The 17093-nt window shown below is 38.0% G+C and overlaps 1 long non-coding RNA gene across 1 annotated transcript; it reads left to right on the top strand.

Annotated features, from left to right (window-relative positions):
* The first annotated feature begins 660 nt into the window (after nucleotides 1-660).
* On the top strand, nucleotides 661-16233 carry LOC123592518. The gene is made up of 3 exons (XR_006709818.1): nucleotides 661-761; nucleotides 1544-1642; nucleotides 16026-16233. It is a non-coding gene; the product is annotated as an uncharacterized LOC123592518 (long non-coding RNA).
* Nucleotides 16234-17093: the final 860 nt, after the last annotated feature.

The following is a 17093-nucleotide window of genomic DNA, read 5'->3' as shown; positions in this document are numbered from 1 at the left end:
ACTTTCCAGCGTTCCCACAAAGTCAATTATGACACTTATCTTCTTGACGTTTCTTTTTAGGGATGGGCTCTTGGAGCTTCCTACCCTGTTATTTGCACCGATGCACTTCTACTTTTTGTTTTCTATTAGAGTAGAATGGCCAACTGCCTCTGAAACGCGAAGTTCCTTCCCCCGTACATCCGCCTGACTGGGATTCTGTTCCCCACTCCTGGCCTTCCCACCATCTGGGTATCTGTCCTCCACCATTTCTTTGAACCTCTCTAGCTCTAACACTAAGCTATGTCCCTCCAAATGTTTTCCACCCTCCCTCCTCCTCACGCTCCCCACCAGCACCACCCAACCCCCCCCCCCCCCCGCTCCTTCTGATTGTAGGAGCTCGCTCTTCATTGCTTAACCCTCCCGCGCGCGCACGCGCACAACACACACACACACACACACACACACACACACACACACACACACACGTCACTCTCTTACCCTTAGCCAGCAGGCTCCGCTGTGGTGAGGGCGCCTCAGAGACTGCACTGGCACCGATTCGAAGGCCCCAGAGCCTCTCTCTGGCAAGACGGCGCTTCCCTCCGGGACTCTGCGGGGCCCCGGGCTCGCGGAGGCTACACGTGAGCGTCTCCCCCCACGCCGAGCGCGCGCACGCCTGCCCGCCAGCGCCTTCGCGGAGGGATCTGGGAGTGAAGCGCCGGACCGGGCGCGGGTCGCACAGGTGCTTCGGCCGGACGCGAAACGGCTTACAGTGGTTAGAAAGAGTAAGGGAGAAAGAGAAAAGGGAGGGTGCGAGAACGGGAGCGGAAGAAGAGAGAGGGAGGGGCATCATCAAGACGGTCCGAGCGCGGCGAGGGGGTAGGACGGCCGCTCAGCTCCGCGACAGGGGTTTTCCCTTGGTAACGGACCAAACGACCGAGTCAAGCAGCCGTGGGCTGTATGGTGGTGAGGGGTAGGGAATAACGATAAAAAATAGAAAAGGCGCCGCTAGACTGCAGCATTTTCAAGCTTGGGTTGGAGCGCAGCCCAGGTCCCGCGAACTGGGAACCGGGAAGGCGGTAGTGGACGCTGCCGCGTCTCCAGACGGAAAGCGGCCGTGAGCCTCCCTGGGCCCCGCGCACCCCCGGGCCGGCCGTCGGGAAGGGCTTGCACCCCACCTCTTGCACCTCCTGTCAGGCCTCGCATACGTGATTTAGGCAACAGCGTTCAAGTAATAAGCAAATAAGCATATATATTTTTAAGTGAATATTATTATGACCTCACTTTTTCCGGAGTTGAGCTGCTTTGAATTGTCTTGAAACGGTTTAGTAGTTTTCTGAATTCTCAAGTGTCTTTTCATCAGATAGCGGACGCAGTAATTCGGTGTTGCCGCAGCCCTATCCGTTGATAAGAGGACTTTTTCGAGAGGCTGCAGCCAAGGAACGAGACTGAGAAAGTCGCTCGTAAACGTTTTCTGTCTACCGACTACTCTCTGAGATTAAGTTCTCTTTAAAGTATTTCTGAACATTTTGAGAATAATCAGCTCCTAACCTTTGTCTCCATTTAGATGGATGATGTAGCTGCCCCACTTCCTACTTGCACTCTTGTTTAATGGAAAAATGCATGGGAAATCTGTGGAGGCGGTAAAGCGAGGCGTTCTAACTCTGTAAGTAAGCTTACCATTCCCTAATTCATTCAGTCAATAATCACTGAGCACTTCTTGTATGCCAGGCACTGTGCTAGGCAATAGAAGTAAAGGGCTCATCATCCCGAAAGGAAAAAAAAATAATAATAACAAAACAGGAGGTACTGTAGGTGTTCTTAAATCTTCCCATGTTTTGTTCTAGTTATCTCCTGAGGGAGTCCTTCCTTTCCATGGCAGGGGGAGAACAATATTAACTGACTAAAACCATACCTGTTCCCCAACCAAGCCAGTCTTTGATTCGGTAAAGAGCACCAAAAATTTTTTTTTTAATTTTTTTTAACGTTTATTTATTTTTGAGACAGAGAGAGACAGAGCATGAATGGGGGAGGGTCAGAGAGAGAGAGAGAGACATAGAATCTGAAACAGGCTCCAGGCTCTGAGCTGTCAGCACAGAGCCCCACGCGGGGCTTGAACTCACGAACTGCGAGATCATGACCTGAGTCGAAGTCGGACACTTAACCGACTGAGCCACCCAGGCGCCCCAAAAATATTTTTTAATAAGAGAACAATTCACCATATTAGTCTACCTAGAAGAAGCTAGTGATGGTATTTTTTCTTTATTGGAGGTGAGGAGGGAGAAAGGGGGAGAGAGAAATAGTGTTCCTCTCATTATAAATCATTTAATGGAATGATTTTTGTTGTTGTCAATGACTCACGTGTGAAAACTGTTGCTACAGATGAAATTTGAAGTTAGCAACCTGGGAAGTAAATCTTGAGTCCTTCTACCTACCAGCTTCTAAAGTAACCAAGTCTGATAAATTGCTACATGATTTTAAAGCTGTTTTAACATGTAAAAAAGAAATATTGGTTGCCATACTCTTAAGCTTTAGATAGGAACAGCAAGGCAAAATAGGTTTGGTTTTTACAAATCAAGGAATCTCTATAGATAGGAAGCTGAGAAAATGACTTTGCATGAAGCTAAACAATAATCAAATAAAATGTTTCCCTAAGGACCCTTGAGATGAGATTGATGAGAGGAGGGAAGAGAGAAATGGGGAATGTCTCTCTTTTTGACAGAAAAAGTCCCTGAAGTAAATAGTTCTTAGAAAGGGACACTTGTCCACTGGGTCCACCGTAGAACCAGAGGTACCATCAGAAAGTGAGCCAGGGTTTTGAGGGGCCAGTCAGCTCCAAAGCAGAGTTATCTTTTATATGGAAGAGCAGAGTTAATAATTTCCATGTCTGCCCTATATGAAGTAGATCAATCATGTAGAAACCAAAAGAGAAGGGAATTGATTTCACAGTTTCACTTAGAGGGTAGTACCGTTACAGGAAACCAACCCCTGAACAAGGCTAAAAAAACTTAAATTTGGGTGACAAGTGTATGTAAATAAGACCAATTTTCCTTTTTCCTTTTCTTTCTTTTCCTCTTGTACAAAATGTTTCCATAATGTTGAAAAGGGCGTGGATAAATATTGCTGAGGGGAGTAAAATTACATAAAATGCACAGAGAAAAATTAGCAATATCGATAAAAAATTTAAAGGGACATCTCTTCGATTAATTCCACCTCTAGAAACGATTCTGCAGATATATTTGCACATGTGCAAAATGGCCCATGTGTAAGAATAGTAACTGTAGTTTTGTAATGACACAAGAGATGAGACTATTTCAATGGCTATAAATGGAGAGGGATCAATTAAATTATGAGGCTTCCCTAAAATTAATAATATATAGCTATTAAACATTGCAGCAGATCTGGCAAAAATATAGTGATTTTCAAGATACGTTGTTGAGGGGGAAAAAGGGTATAGGATAATGTGTGTAAAATAATTCAACTTAAATTTTAAAAATATTTGTGTATATATAGAATATTTCTGGAAAGACATGCAAAATGTTGTTGACTGTTGCCTCAAGGGAAGGATGTAGGTATCCGAGGGCTGTGTGGAGGGAAATTTATTTTGTACAGAACACAATTTGCTACCAGTTTTAAAAACAAGTGTTTGAACTATCTAATACAAATAAATAACTAATAAAATAAGCCAAGCACTGGTAGCAGGAAGTTTTTCTAGAACTTACCACATTCTATTTCGTAAGAATTCTGCAATGTCAAAATTGCGTTAACAGGAAGAGAAAAAAGAAACCATCAGGATAAGTGATTCAGTTAGGCCTTATCTAAGCCTTAGTTTCCTCATTTGTAAAATGGGTACAAGGGTAACTATTTTGCAGAGTTGTTGTCTGGGTTAGACATAAAGGCTATGAATTATTATAATAGTAGTATACACACACACACACACACACACACACACACTCCTCTGACTCAGGCCTTCAGTTTCCCCAGTGTAATTCCCAGAAAAAGATCAAGCTGGACCTGAAACAGGAAGAATTTATTTTCTCACCACAGGATTTAGCACTAGTAGTAAGTCCCATCCCCTTGGATTTCATTTACTAAATGGGAAAATAGATCCCTGGAGACCATGATGACCAAGACAAAACTCTGTGCTTTCAACAGTATTATGCAGTTTATACATAAGTGGATTTGCATTCAAATAATAGAGAACAAAACTAGTATTCCCCTTTGCTGTTACTCTTCTCCCCAGAGATTAATTGCTGATATTGTCGTAAAGGTGAGGGAGATCCTTTATGACTTATGGTTTTGTTTGATGCATGTTGTTTCCCCGCTTCATTAGCATCATAAAGTATACACTGGCTAAAATATCAATATGTCTTAGAGGTTTTTTGCAGATCATAAAGATTCTTCCCTATTCTTTTAAACTGCTGCAGGTAGCCTAGTGTATGGATAAATGTGCCGTTTATTTAATCATTTATCTGTTGATGGACATTTAAGTTGTTTTCAATTTTTACTAGTATAAAATGCCCAAAAGAGCATGGTTATACATATATCTGTTTCGTATATTCAAACCCATATTTTTTTCTTTCTTTTTTTTCCTCTGAGGCTATTAATCTTGGTTATAAACATTACAAATGTTGTCTGCCTGCTTGTTGCTTGTATTATTACTTTGCATATGGTATCATTCAACCTACAGAATTAAATTTTTTGATGGAAATAAATGTACCAACCATTATTTTAAAAAGATGTTTTTCTTACAACTTTGTTTTCTTGTTTAGGGTCTTTTACACACCCAAGATTTTATGCACATATTCTCCTATATATTCTGTTATTATTTGAAATTTACATATTTTATTATCAACCTGGAATTTATTTTCAGTGTATGTCAAGTTGTAGTAGGCAGTATAGTGCTCCTCCACACAAGATGTCCGTGTCCCAATCTCCAGAACCTGTGAATATGTTAGGATACAGTATGCAAAATGAAATTAAGGTTGGAGATGGAATTAAGGTGGTAATCAGCAGACCTTGCGATGATGTATTAGTTTCCTATTGCTGCTATGACAAACCACCATAAATTTAGTAACTTTAAAACAACACAAATTTCTCCTGAAAGTCAGAAGTCTTCTTCTGAAAGTCAGAAGGCCAAATGAAATAAGTTTCACTGGGCTGGAGTGAAAATGTAGGGCTGATTCTTTCTGGAGGCTCTGAGGGGAAAGCCTTATACCTTCTTTTTTTCATCTTGTAGTGGGCACTTGTATTCCTTGAATACAGTCTTCTTCTGAAAGTCAGTCTTCTTCTGAAAGTCAGAAGGCCAAATGAAATAAGTTTCACTGGGCTGGAGTGAAAATGTAGGGCTGATTCTTTCTGGAGGCTCTGAGGGGAAAGTCTGATACTTTCTTTTTTTCATCTTGTAGTGGCCACTTGTATTCCTTGACATGCAGCCCTCTCTTCTACCTTCAAAGCCTGTCTCTCTAATCTCTGCTTCTGTCATCATATCTCCTTCACCTTCCTGTTGTCAAATCTCTGTCACACTTACAAGGACACTTGTGATTACATTTAGGGCTCATCCAGATAATCCAGGATAGTTTCCTCATTTCAAGATCCTTAATTATGTATGCAAAGTCCCTTTTTCCATATAAAGTAACAATCATAGGTTCCAGGAACTCAGGCCCAGGTATTTTGGGGGACATTATTCAGTCTGCCATATATAGAGTGATTATTTTGGATTATCCAGATGGGCCCAAAGTATCACAATTCTTATAAATAAAAGAGGGAGGCAGAACAAAGAACCTGAGACATAGCATTGTGAAAAAGACACAGCCTGATGTTGCTGGCTTTCAAGATAGAAGGAGGGTGTAATAAACCAAGGAATGTGGGTGACCTCTAGAGAGTGGAAAAGGCAAGAAACAATTATCCCCTAGTGCCTCCATAGCCATGTTAACACATTAATTCTAACCCAGTAAGACCCATCTTAGAAGTTTTTTTAAAAAACTTTAATTTTAGTAAGAACATTTAACATGAAATTTACCCTCTTAAAATTTTAAGTATACAATACAGTATTGTTAACTATAGGTATAATGTTGTACAGCAGATCTCTAGAACTTATTCATCTTGCTTAACTGAAACTTTATGGATATTGATTAATAACTTACATTTTCAGGGTACTTGGGTGGCTTGGTTGGGTGTCCAACTTTGGCTCAGGTCATTATGCCATGGCTCATGGGTTTGAGCTCTGCATCGTGCTCTATGCTAACAGCTCAGAACCTGGAGCCTGCTTTGGATTCTGTGTCTCCCTGTGTCTCTGCCCCTCCCCACTCACGCTCTGTCTCTCAAAACTGAAAAAAAATTACAAATTTTTTTTTTTTTTTAATTTTTTTTTTTTCAACGTTTATTTATTTTTGGGACAGAGAGAGACAGAGCATGAACGGGGGAAGGGCAGAGAGAGAGGGAGACACAGAATCGGAAACAGGCTCCAGGCTCTGAGCCATCAGCCCAGAGCCTGACGCGGGGCTCGAACTCACGGACCGCGAGATCGTGACCTGGCTGAAGTCGGACGCTTAACCGACTGCGCCACCCAGGCGCCCCACAAATTTTTTAAAAAATAATAATTCACATTTTCCCCTTTCTCCAGCCCCTGGAAACCACATTACATATTTTGATTCTATGAATTTGACTTTTTTAGATACCTCATGTAAGTGAAATCATGCAATTTTTCTTTCTGTGACTGGTTCATTCCACTTAGCATAATGTCTTCAAGGTTCATCCATGTTGTTGCATATGACAGAATTTTCTTCTTTTTTAAGGCTTCTTTTCCATTGTATGTGTATACCACAATTTCTTTATTCATCTGTCGATGAACATTTATGTTGTTTTCACATCTTGGCAATTGTGAATGGTTCTGTAATGAACATGGGAATGCTAATATTTTTTTAAGATTCTCTTTCAATTTTTTTGGATAAATATCCAGAAGTGGGATTGCTGGATCATATTTTTATTTAAAATTTTAATCTGCATTCTGTTTACCATAGTGGTTACACAATTTTGCATTCCCACCAGCAGTGCACAAGGGTTCCAATTTCTCTATATCCTCACCAACATTTGTAGGTTTTTTGTTTTTTTTTTTGTTTTTATAATAGCCATTCTTTAAAATGAGAAGTGATATTTTATTGTTTTTTGATTTGCATTCCCTAATAATTAGTGATATTGGAGCATTTTTCATATACCCGATAGCTATTTATTTATATTTCTTTTTTTGAAAAATGTCTGTTAACTCCTTAGCTCGTTTTTAAATCAGGTTTTGGTTTTTTTTGCTATTGAGCTGTAGGAGTTCCTTATATATTTTGGATATTAACCCCTTACCAGATATATGGTTTGCACATATTTTCTCACATTCCACAATTTCCCTTTTCACTCTGCTAATTGTTTTCATTGCTGTACAGAAGCTTTTTAGTTTGATGCAGTCCCACTTGACTGTGATGCCTTTAGCTTTGTTCTTTCTCAATATGGTTTGGCTATTCTGTGTCCTTTGGGATTCTATATGAATTTTAGGATTTTTTTTCTGTTTCTTTTTTTAAATTTTTTTTTCAACGTTTATTTATTTTTGGGGGACAGAGAGAGACAGAGCATGAATGGGGGAGGGGCAGAGAGAGAGGGAGACACAGAATCGGAAACAGGCTCCAGGCTCTGAGCCATCAGCCCAGAGCCTGACGCAGGGCTCGAACTCACGGACCGCGAGATCGTGACCTGGCTGAAGTTGGACGCTTAACCAACTGCGCCACCCAGGCGCCCCTTTTCTGTTTCTGAAAAAAAAAAAAAAGCCATAGGATTTTGATAGGGAATGCTTTGAAATGGTAGGTCACTTTGTGGACCTTTTATCCACTGTGTGGATATTTTAATAATATCAGTTCTTCCAATCCATGAACATAGGATGTCTTTCCATTAATTTATGTCTTCTTTAATGTCATTTATCAACTTTTTAAAGTAGTCTCCAGGCCCAGTGTGGGGCTTAAACTAATGACCCTGAGATAAAGGGCCGTATGCTCTACTGGCTGAGCCAGCCAGGCACCCCTCATTTATTGAAGTTCTGAAGCATTCGGTATACAAGTCTTTCACCTCATTAGTTAAGTTTATTTAAAGGCATTTTGTTATGTTTAATGCTATTGCAAATGGGACTTTTATTTCTGCATAGTTCATTGTTAGTGTATAGAAACACAATTGATTTTCTATATTGACTTTGTATTATAACACTTTACTGAATTAATGTATTAGTTCTTACAGGTTTTTTTTTTAAGTCTTTAGAGTTTTCTACATGTAAGATTATGCCATTTGTGGAGATAATTTTACTTCTTCCTTTCTAATTTGGTTGCCTTTTACTTTATTTTCTTGTCTAATTGCAATGGCTAGGACTTCCAGTACTACATTGAACTGAAGTGGAAAGAATAGGCATCCCTGCTGATTTTTCAGTTTCAAGAGCAGCTTTCCATTTTTCACTGTTCAGTATGATGTTAATTGCAGGCTTTTCATATATGGTCATTATTATGTTAGGGTAATTTCTTTCAGTTCCTACTTTACTGACCGTTTTATCATGAAAGGATGTTGAATTTTGTCAGATGTTTTGTCTGTTATCTATTGAAATAATTACTGTGGATAGTGTTTTTGTTACTAATTTAATCTTTTATTGTAGGTCTGTTCAGATTATCTTCTGCTTGAGTCATTTTAGAAATTTGTGTGTTTCCAGACTTTGCCTACTTTATTTAGGCTATCTAATTTGCTCATACAATTGCTCATAATATCTTTTTATAATCCTTTTTATTTTTTTTTTTATGTTTATTTTTGAGACAGAGAGAGACAGAGCATGAACGGGGGAGGGGCAGACAGAGAGGGAGACACAGAACTGGAAGCAGGCTCCAGACTCTGAGCCATCAGCCCAGAGCCCGACACGGGGCTCGAACTCACGGTCTGTGAGATCGTGACCTGAGCTGAAGTCGGACGCTTAACCGACAGAGCCACCCAGGCGCCCCAATCCTTTTTATTTCTATAAGAAGAGTAGGAGTGTCTCATCTTTCATTTCTAATTCCAGCAGTTTGAATGCCATCTCTTTTGTCTTTGTTAATCAAGCTAAAGTTTTATCAATTTTGTTGCTCTTTAAGAAAATAAGCTTTTTAGTTGATTTTCTATATTTTTAAATTTTGTTTTATTAATTTCCACTCTGATCTGCTATTTACTTTCTTCTTCTTGCTTTAGGTTTATTTTGCTCTTCTTTTTCCAGTATTTTAAAGTGGAAAGTTAGGTTATTGGTTTGGGATCTTTCTTTTCTTCTTGAAATGTTTCTGTGAACACTGCTTTTGCTACATCCCTTAAGTTTTGGTGTGTGTCTCCATTTTTATTCATCTCAACTTTGAGATATTTTTGAGATTTTTAAAGTTCCCTTTTGATTTTTTCTTTGACCCATTGATTATTTAGAAGTGTGTTGTTTGATATCTTATGTTTCTGAATTTTTCAGTTTCCTGTCTGCGGTTGATTCCTAATGTTGAAAAACATATCTTTATATCATTTCTATCCTTTTAATTTTTTAATGATTTCTATTCTGTATACTTTATTAAAACAATCCTTTAATTATTTCTACTATACTTTAAATTCATTGAGTTTTGTATTATGGTCTATGATCTATTCTGGAGAATAGCTCATATACACTTGGGAAGAGTATGTATTCTGTTCCTATTTTGAGGACCATTGTATAAATGGTTGATTTATAGTGTTGCCCAAATCCTCTATTTCCTTGTTGATCTTCTGGCTAGTTTAATTGTTCTATCTATTATTGGAAGTGGGGTATTGAAATCTTAAACTATTATTAAGTTCTTATTATTAAACTATTATTAAGTTCTTTATTTATTTTTTTTAATTTTTTTTTCAACGTTTATTTATTTTTGGGACAGAGAGAGACAGAGCATGAACGGGGGAGGGTCAGAGAGAGAGGGAGACACAGAATCGGAAACAGGCTCCAGGCTCTGAGCCATCAGCCCAGAGCCTGACGCGGGGCTTGAACTCACGGACCGCGAGATTGTGACCTGGCTGAAGTCGGACGCTTAACCGACTGCGCCACCCAGGCGCCCCTTTAAGTTCTTTATTTTAATTCCAGTACAGTTAACATACAATGTTATATTAGTTTCAGGTATACAAATAGTGATTCAACAATTCTATACATTACTCAGTGCTCATCATGGTAAGTGTACTGTATTCCCCTTCACTTATTCCACCTATCCCTCCAGAACATTTTTAGTGTTTATTTGTTTTTGAGAGAGAGAGACAGAGCATGAGCAGGGGAAGGGCAGAGAGAGAGGGAGACACAGAACTCAAAGTGGGCTCCAGGCCCCGCACTGTCAGCACAGCCTGACGCAGGGCATGAACTTACGAACCGTGAGATCATGACTAGAGCTGAAATCGGATGCTCAACTGCCTGAGCCACCCAGAAGCCCCGTTTAGAACCTTTTTAATGTCTGCTCTTTCTGATGTTATAGCCACTCCAGCTTATTTGTTGTTGCTCTTTGCATAATGCACCACTTTCCGTTCTTTTGCTTCAAGTCTTTGTATTTTGAATCTAAAATGTGTCTCCCATAAACAGCATAGAGTGGATCTTTAATGCACTGACAATCTCTGCCTTTTAATCAAATTATTTAATATAGTCACATTTAATGTTATTGATATATTTGGATTTATATCTGCCATTTTCTTTATGTTTTTGTATGTCTTACATCTTTTTAGTTCCTTTATTTCTTCTTTACTGCTCTCTTTTGCATTAAACTAATATTATCTGATGTACCATTTTAATTTTAATAGTCTTTTATACTATATTTTTTTCAATTTTTATTTAAATTACAGTTAGTTAACATGTAGTATAATATTAATTTCAGGTGTGTAATATAGTGATTCATCACTTCCATACAATCCCTGGTGCTCATCATATACTATATATTTTTTGAGTAAGTTTCTTACTGATTGCTCTAGGCTTACGATATACATCTTAACTTATAAGAATCAGCTTTATATTTATATTTATATTAATATTAATTTAATTCCAGTGAGATTTAGAAACATTACTGGTAAATAGCTCCATTCCCTTTCCTCTGTTTTCTGTTATTCTTGGTATACATATTATATCTGTACGTTACAAACCCAATGCATGATTATAATTATATAATACTATGTCTTTTAGACTAGTTAAGAGAAGAAAGGAGAGCAAGTACATATTTATAGCTTTTCTTATATTAACCTTCTTATTTATCATTTCTGGTTCTCTTTATTTATTCTTGCAGAATCAAGTCACCATTTGGCGTTATTTCCTAAGCCCAATATAACTCCCCCCCCCATACCTTTTGTGCTGTTATTAGCAAACGTATTACATTTGTATGTATCATAGGTCCAAGAATACATTACATACATATTGATTTATACAGTTGCTTTTTAAATTGGGTAGGAGAAGAAAGGAGAAAAATGGATTTATGTTGTCTTTTTTATGACATAATTATCATTACCAGTGCTCTTTGTTTTTTAATAAGAATTTAATTACCATTGGGGGTCACTTACTTTCAGTCTGACTAACTTCCTTTAGAATTTCTTATAAGGAGGGTCTGCTAACAACAGATTCTATTTGTTCATCTGGGAATATCTTTCATTTACTTTTGTTTTTTAAAGATAGATTTGCTGAATATAGGATTCTTGGTTAACAGTTTCTTACTTTGAGCACTTTAAATATATTATCCCATCGTTTCCTGGTCTCCATTGTTTCTGCTGCAGATGTCATATTTTAATAATTTTGAGGTTCCCTTGAAAATGAGTCATTTTCTTACTCCTGTCAATTTTCTCCCTGTGTTTTGTTCTTTCAGAATTTTTTTTAAGTTTATTTATTTTGAGAGAGAGAGAGAGAGAGAGAGCACGTATGAGCAGGGGAGGGGCAGAGAGAGAGGGAGAGAGATGGTGAGAGAGAGGGTGACAGTTTCCTCACTATCAATGCAGAGCTCAATGCAGGGCTCAGACTCACAAACCATGAGATCATGACCTGAGCCAAAATCAAGAATCAATGCTTAACCCACTGAGCCATCCAGGCACCCATGGTTCTTTCAGAATTTTTACTATGTTTTTATTTGTGGAACTTTGTGTTTTCCTACCTGGAGTTTGTTGAGCTACCTATATGTGTAGATTATTGTTTTTCAGTAAATTTGAGATGTTGTTCATCCATTATTTCTTCAAATATTGCTGCGCTTAATAGTGTCCATATTTCTCTGAAGCTCTGTTCATTTTTCTTCATTCGTTTCTCTCTCTGCTCTTCAGGTTGCATAATCTCTATTATCTTTATTCACATTTGCTAATTATTTCTCTTTTTAAAATTTTATTTATTTTGCGAGAGCATGAATGGGATAGGGGTAGAGAGAGAGGGAGTGAGATTTCCAAGCAGGCTCGGTGCTGTCAGCTCAGAGCCTGATGCAGAGGCTTCAGCTCAGGAACCATGAGGTCATGACCTGAGCAGAGTCAAGAGTTGGACACTCAACTGACTAAGCCGCCCAGGGCCCCACTACTAATTATTTCATAATCACATCTACTGTTGAGCCTCTTCAATGAAGTTTTCACTTTAGTCATTGTACTTTTCTAGTCTAGAATTTCCATTTGATTCTTTTTTATAATTCCTATCTCTTTATTGATATTCTGTATTTGCTGAACATGTTCATCATTCCTTTTTAACTCTTTAGTCATGACTCCCTTTAGTTCTTTGAACATGTTTATAATGACTACTCTGAAGACTTTGTTAAATTTGACATCTGGTTACTCTGTAGGCAGTTAGGCACTTTCTGTTGTCTGCCTTTTTTTTTCCCCCCAGGGTGCAGGTCATACTTTCCTGTTTCCTTGCATGACTAATCATTTTTGTTGGAATCTGGACATTTTAGATAATATATTTTGGCAACTCTGGGTACTGGTGCCTCCCCTCTTGTTGTTTTCTTGTTTATTTGTTTAGTAACATTATTTTAATAGAGTCTGTTTCTCTCTTGCACTGATAAGCTTCTGATATTGCTCTTCAGGGAGCATATCCTTGGGTTATATGCACAGTCACCCTGGGTTAATGGTGGTTTTTTTCAAGGTTCTCTTTGGTTGTCTCTTTTCCTGATCATACCCAGTTGTTAAACTCTAATTGCTGGGTGATTTCTTTATGGCTTTCAATCAGTACCCTGGGGCATAAATTGCTCATCAACTAAACCAAAGAAATTCAGACTCCTTTGAAGGGATAGTTCTGGAAGGCAGTTATTAATATTTGTTCTGACCCTAGACAGTTTCCTGTAGCTATGTTCTTCCAGGTTCTCTCCTGCACACTAGCTGGCTCACAATTTAACTTATATGTCCAATGATTCTACCAATATCATCCCAATTGCCCTTCAGTACTTCTTTCACTAGTGGTGAGAGTAGTTTTAGGGGGCACCTTTAGGCTTGAACTTCTCCACACTCTCTTGCAAATAAAGTCATTTCCTTTAGGAAAAGCTTTATTGCCTACTCTCCCTCCAGGAAAAGTCTTGGAGTTATGGCTATGGACCTGGAAGCGAGGACAATGGCAAGCTTCTCTCTCAATGACATTCCCAGTTTAGGAGCTGAGTGCTCAGTGGTGGTGGTTAGGGGTGGGGTGGGCAGTATCTTCTGCTTTTTGTTTTTGTTTTGTTTTGTTTTGGGTTTTTTTGCTTGATTCTCCCAGCATGTAGTCAACAGACTGGTGGAAAGATGATTGGGGTCCCAATATTCTCAGCAACACCACACCCAGGGTAGAGCTCCTTAGGGACTGGGTAGAAGAAAAACTCCACCTCTATGCTTGCCTATAACTTAGCCTCAGTAGCAGATCGGTGGGGGAAAGATGAGAAATACTGACTTCCTGCCCCTCCTGGGATGATAGCTTTCTAACTGGGAACTAGGGGAGATGAAACTGTGCTCTTGCCTGAGCCAGCCTAGAGTGAAGTTTCCATCTTGCTGAATTGGGAGGAAGGGGAAGCAGATTTCTCAGTTCAAATACCGCAGACTGTCATGGTTCTTCACACATTTTAATAAATTCTCTTGAATGTGTGTTTATTCAGATGTGTGTACTTAACCATACTGAGCAATTTTAGCTGGTTGTTTTAAAATTGTTTTCACTGGGTTTGCTGGTGACTGAGTCTACAGAGTTCCTCAGGCTGTCATGCGGAGAGTCTGAGGAATGCTACCCATCTTTATTTCCTCTTTCTGGAACATGTATTCTCTTCAGTAAGATTTACATTGGAACTTCTGCTATGCTTTACATTTCAAGCGGTCATATTTTCCATCTCTTTATTTCTGTTATATTCTTTTCTGTGTAAGCTCTACACCCAATGCGAGGCTAGAATTCAACTCATAACCCCGAGATCAGGAGTCACATGCTATACCAACTGAGCCAGCCAGGCACCCCTATTTCTCTGTACATTCTGAGTTTATTTTCTTTAGTTCATAATCCATCTAACCAATTTTCTCTCCAACTCTGTCTAATATTCTGAGTTACTCTTGAATTTTTAATTTTGAGTAATTTCATTTTGATTTTATTTTAATTTTTATTATTGAATTTTATTGAATTCAATAAAATTGAATTTTATTTTATTGAATTTTATTTTAATTTTATTTATTAAAATTTTATATTTTAAATTTTCTTTAGTATTATTTAGTTCTTTTAAAAATCTGCCTGGTATTTTAAGATAGGGTCTCATTGATTTCGTATATTTTCTCCTCCTATGGCTTTGTATCTAATCATTTATCCAATATGTATTTCATAGTATATATCTGATCCATTCTTAAATTCTAAGGAATTTCTGTTTCTTGTTTACTAAGCTTTTTTGCCATGAATGACTTAAATTTTATGAAATGCTCTTTCTGTATATATATTAAGATATTTTTAATCTTAAACAGGGAGGCTGTCACCTTACATTTCATGTGTTTAAATGGAGGTAACTTTGAATCAGAATATCATTTTTTTGCAACCCAATTTAAATTAATGGATAGATGGGTCATCTGGGTGGCTCAGTTGGTTGAGCTGTCCAACTGGACTCTTGATTTCAGCTCAGGTCATGATCTCAAGGTCATGGGATTGAGCCCCATGTCCGGCTCTGCACTAAGCAGTGGAGCCTGCTTAAGATTCTCTCTCTCTTCCTATCTATCTTCTCTCTCTCCCTCCCTGCACCTCTTCCCTCCTCACACACTCTAAAAAAATTTTAAAAATAAATTAATGGGTAGAGGCATTAAAAGCTGATGGCTACTAACATCCAAGAGAGATGAGACATTATGTGCCTCCTGATGAAAGAACATACCACCTCCTCTGAAGTAGCCTTCAGAAAAAAATCTTATCTAGATTCAACTAATCAACTTAGAGGAAATCAGAAGACCAAGGATTATGTTAAACTACACTATGGAGATGCAGTTAATAGAATCTGGATTATATGAAACTCTCCAGGACAAACAACTGGCTTTCCTCACCAAGTAAACTGTAAGGAGAGAGAGCAGGAGAGAACACATGAAAGATGGGGAGGGAAAGGGAAAGCAAAAGAGCCAGCAAGAATGGGAGAGTGAACTCAGAGATTAAAAGAAACATAAAATACATACAAACCAATTGCTATGTGTGGAATTTAATTGGATCCTGATTCAAATAAAGAATATGTTAAAAAAAAAAAAGTGGCATTCAGGAGATATGTGAAGTTTTGAATATTCACTGCATATTTGATGTCACTAAGGAATTTTAATTTATTTTCAAATGTGTGCCAATGGCATTGTGCCTATCTTAAAAATAGTGATCTTTTAGATGTAACATTGAAATACTCATGGTTGAAATTATATAATGTATGTAAAATGCTTCAAAATAACATGTGAGGAGTATAGTATAGAAGAAACATATAGGCTATGAGATGATAATTCTTGAAGCCAGGTAATAGATAAAGGTTCATTACTATTCTTTGTATTCTCTTATACATTTGGAATTGACTTTGCTATTACTTACTGCTTTAACCTTGTAATCTTGATTCTTACAGGGAAGGAATTTTGCTAAAGTGAGGTCAAAAAGAGCAGTTAACAAATGCATCATCACATTCCGATGTGTAGACTTTTTAAACCTGAATCATCTGTAAAGCTGAGGGCATCGTTTGAAAACACTGACAATTTCCTGTTAATTTCCCCTAAATGAAATCATCAAATGCATTTGTTTTCATTCTGAAAAAAAATGTGCTTTGCTACGAAATACTTATGGAATCAAGCACACATCTCTTTTTTCGGTTCTGAAACACTTAAAATATTTCAGTGTCTGTACTTTTTCAAAAATCATTTTTTCAGGATCCTATTGATATCACAAGCTGTTCAGTTTATGTGAGTGTTCAGTTTAAACTACTGATTGAGGCAAAACCAACAACTTTTTATTTGTTGCTCATTAAATGTAATAAGACATGGGCACCTTGGGAATGGCACCTAAATCAATCCATAATTTATAGAAACCTACAGTCTCCCTGGGAAGACAGATTACATGACAAGATGAACAAGAGAAATGTGTAAAAATAATTGTCAAGGCAACAGAATAAATTATATATATGTGTTTTTTGTCAACTCAGAATTCAGTACCCAGAATTCCTAATTCCCTCCATCGTAAGTATTTTTTAACTGTATTAAACCTTGATTCACCCCCACCTCTGCTGAGATAACAAGGGGATATAAATGGGCAAAATAGAATGGGTAAAGGGCTCTAGTAACGTTAATTAAGGCACCAACATACTATCTGTAAATATATTCTTTCCCTTCTTGAAAAATATGGACTTTTGGTTTCTGCCATGCCAGGACACTATGATCTTTATCCTGAATTGAACTGTTACAAGGAGCCAGACTCTAGTCCTAGGGAGAAGTGATTTGAAATGGAAATGGAAGCATCACTAAAATTTCAATAGGCAGAAGCATAATGGGTTTATACATTTCACAAATATATATAGTAATGCTTATGTGTCCGTCACTATGCTAACTGGATAATCAGGCAATTTAATACAGTGTGAACAGCGTGTTTGGGGAACACAAAAGGAAGGACAGCCAGCCAAGTGAGGCAGATGAAAGAGGGTGGT

This window comes from Leopardus geoffroyi, chromosome D4 (genome assembly GCF_018350155.1).
Source record: "Leopardus geoffroyi isolate Oge1 chromosome D4, O.geoffroyi_Oge1_pat1.0, whole genome shotgun sequence".
Lineage (NCBI taxonomy): Eukaryota > Metazoa > Chordata > Mammalia > Carnivora > Felidae > Leopardus > Leopardus geoffroyi.
This window is presented reverse-complemented; position numbering and strand designations above follow the sequence as displayed.